This window comes from Uloborus diversus, chromosome 7 (assembly GCF_026930045.1).
Source record: "Uloborus diversus isolate 005 chromosome 7, Udiv.v.3.1, whole genome shotgun sequence".
NCBI lineage: Eukaryota > Metazoa > Arthropoda > Arachnida > Araneae > Uloboridae > Uloborus > Uloborus diversus.
In genome coordinates this window covers 79,095,121-79,099,042 of record NC_072737.1, presented here as the reverse complement: position 1 = coordinate 79,099,042, position 3,922 = coordinate 79,095,121, and positions in this window count along the sequence as shown.

Here is a 3,922-nt window from a genome sequence, read left to right as displayed (position 1 = left end):
ATTTTCCCTTGATATGCACCGCTAAACCGCTCTGGTCTAGTGTTACAATGCATAGATCGTTCTGTTACAATCTCGTACACTGCAAAAATTAACAAAAAAAAAAAAAAAAATTGTACTTACTTTTTCCGATTTATAAATTTTTTATATACTTTTTGAATCAATTTCAATTTCTCTTAAATAAAATCAATTGTGAAAATACAATATTTTATTCAAATATATAAATATGAACGTTAGATAGCATGAAAGCAATTAGTAGGTACCTACTCCTGGATTTTATTTACAGGGTGTTTCAAAATGAATAGCGGGGTTTTAACATGTTATAATATTTATTACACCAAACTTACAGCCACAAGTGATATATCAAATGAAAGAGAAACTCAAACAGTTTTGTTTGTTGGCATCAGTGTGCATGCACGTGGAATGTTTCTGCTGCAATCCGCTAGAAAGCGCTTGTAGCAAAGATGGCGACTAAAGAACAGAAAGCGTTTTGTGTTTTATCTTTCAGTAAGATGGTGTGCCGCCTCACTGGCATAATGAGATACGCGATTGGCTTAACCTAAGTACCCGAACGCTGGACTGGCCGTAAGGGGCCTAATGACAGGGCTTGTTTCCCATGTCCTCCACGGTCACCCGACCTAACGCTGTGTGATTTCTATCTTTGGGGGTTTATTAAGGACCGTGTGTATGTGCCTCCACTGCCAGCCGACCTTCCTGAATTAAGGAACAGGATTGAAGCAGCTGTTGCAGCAATTATTAATGAGACACTCATCAAAGTTTGGGAAGAACTCGCAAATCGTCTTGACATGTGCCGAGTGACGAATGGTGCTCACATTGAGCACTTGTAGGCTATTATGTAAAACTGTTTGAGTTTCTCATTTGATACATCACTTGTGGCTGTAAGTTTGGTGTAATAAATATTATAACATGTTAAAACCCCATTATTCATTTTGAAACACCCTGTATTTTTTACAGGGACATTTTTGTTTATAATTTTTTTTTACAGGGGATTGATACAAATTTTTTCCCAGTTGGGTAGGTTTCGCAATAGTTTGTTTCTTTTTGTACCAAATGATATCAGGGGAATAAGGCCAACACCAAAATTTACACATTTTTGCCTTCCTTGTTGAAATTTAGTTGCTCCTGATTTCATGGATCACCTTTTCCATCAGTTCAGGCGAATAGTTGAGGTAAGGACGGCAGCCTACTTCTCTCTTTTCCCCGGATCTATGTCTAAAATCAAAGAAAACCCAAAAACCAAGAAACTGCTCAAGACAATACAAAATGTTCACAAAATATTGACAAACGACAGTAAAAATGGGTGGTCTAAAGTTGCAACTAGAATTCCCGTATTTTGTTTACTTCGGAACGACAAGTAAACAAAGCAACATTTAGATTCGCCGATGAGGCTAAATCATCTTAAATACCTAAGTAATAAACACCCCCCCCCCCCTTCGGAGAATTCAATTGGCAAATATAGGTTTCGAAAGAGATTTTGAGAGCAGAAGCAAAAATTTCAAAAAACCTCCCAACACAAATGAATTTTTACACGAGAATGATAACACTGGAGCTAGGGGACAACATGAGCTTTGCTGGACAACACTCGCTAACCTACTGAATGATTATAAAGATTTTAGCTTTGCTCCAACGACATCTAAGGTAAATGCACCAGTAGTGGCCACTGCTCCAGTAATGGCCACTTTAAAGTTTAAATTTGAAAAATAAGGATTCCAGGTCTCCCAATGGATTCAAATTTGCAGGAGATAGAGCTCAGACTATATTGTAGTGAGCAGTTCTAGAAGGAGTAGGTAGAGCCTCATGGAAAACTGTTATAAATTATTTAGTTCGGTCGTCTGGATTGTCCATGTTTTTTCAGCTGTCTTCTACCGCTTCTCCATAACGAGGTATAAAAACATTGAGTTGTGTTATGAATAGAACAACGCTCAAAAATAATATTTTTAGAGCTGTAACCATGTTGTGAAATGTGAAAGATCATGTTTGGAACGTTTTCAACTCCAAATAGTTGTTTTCTCGGCTGACAATTTATGTGGCCACTACTGGTACCCAAAATGTTAGGAAATTCAAAAGTGGCCACCGCGTGGCCACAACTGAATCAGGAACGTTTTTCATAAATCATCTCGATTTACCTTTTAATAGGTTGTAATCTCTTTACATAATAACCTGCCTCATTTCTAATGCAAAATTATTGTGTGATCTAGTAGTGGCCACCCGGTGGCCACTTCTAAACAACAATATGGCCACTACTGATTCATGAACATTAGCCACTGATGGATCAAATTTCAGGTTTGGGAAAAAATTGAAAAATTGATAATCTGGCATTTGAAAAAATAGGAAAATTGAGGAAGAATAGGGCTATAATATGCTCAATGAGTTTCAAATATGGTAATTAATACTGTAGCCCCACAGTTTAAAGAAGCCACAAAATATGCTTCACTGTGTCAACTGCTAGGTGCGTTTACCTCTTGTATGGACAGGCCAGGATTACTCATTACGTCATCCCCTAGGCCCCAGCCTAGGGGCGCATATCACAGAGGAAAAAAATTATTAAATAGCTTGTTGGTTAAAAAAAAGAATGAAACAGGAGTTTGGCACGCTAGTATATATAGAGAAGAAAAATTCAACTAGAATCGATTGCAACTTGCCTGCTGAGCAGGTAAAAAATGAAGGGGAAAGGGCCTAATATTTGATCGAGGTAATCCCTTTTCTAATCAAAGCAGATAATTTTTAATTTCTTAGGTTTAAGAAATTCTTGAAAATTAATTTTAATATCTTGAAAATACAGAATTTCTTATTAGAAGTAAGTCACACACCGTAAAATTAGTAAAAACCATGATATATAAAATATTCAGTTATGAAGCTTGTTTAAGGAACCATTTTTCTCTTGGAAGTCTTTAAATCATGTCAATAAGTGTGTGTTTTGCAATTTATAATCTACTGATTCATATTTATTAATGACTGCAAGTAGTCAGGAGCACCCGAAATTCAAAATTTTTGGGAAGGGGGACGAACCGAATACCGAATAACAAAATGCGAATATTGTACTACTAATAGTTTTCTAAAATATCTATGACTATCAATAAATTAGTGCTTACTAAAATTACATTTGCAATAAATAACATAAATAATCAGAAAAAAAATAAAATATTAAATCAATGTACTTAAATATTAATTTACCAGACAATACCAGATATTTATTGCCAAAGTATTAGGATAGGTTACAAATATTGTAAAACTTCCGAATATGTGAAATATGTAACATTTACGGATGTTTAAAAAAAAAAAAATTACCTTTGAAAATTCCCTGATTTCTGTATTTTATCGATGTTCGAAACGTCCTTAACTAATTCTTCAGATCGATTTCTTTTTTCTAAAATCTTCATTAACTCAAGACACAGCTGAGAATTAATGATAATTTTTATGAGTCTCTTGAATCAAAACGGATGAACTAAACACTTTCTCACTGAATGCGAAAACTAAAAGTCTAAAAGTCCTCAACTACTCAATGAGACATATAAGGAGGGTTAAAAATAATGCTAAATACATAATTATAACTGTCCAAATGGTAAAATCTCATGAAAAGAAAAACGAGCGAGTATTAGAAAAGTGGATGCAATCGGATTTCGAAATGTGCGAAAAATTGGTATTGACGAGTAACAGCGTAAAAAATAGCTAAGATGTGTATGTTTAATCTAATGTGTAGAATTCGTTAAATATTCAACATGTTCTTGAACTCAAAATTCATGACCAATAGACAATTTCCCTGATTTTTGAGCATTTTTTGCCGAAAATCATGGCTTTTCATGAACATTTTCGATCATAGCCGAATTCCATGACTTTCCAGGTGCGCTGAAGTCCCTGCCTTTAATAGCATTGAAAACTTATTCTACCAATATCCGATATCCAT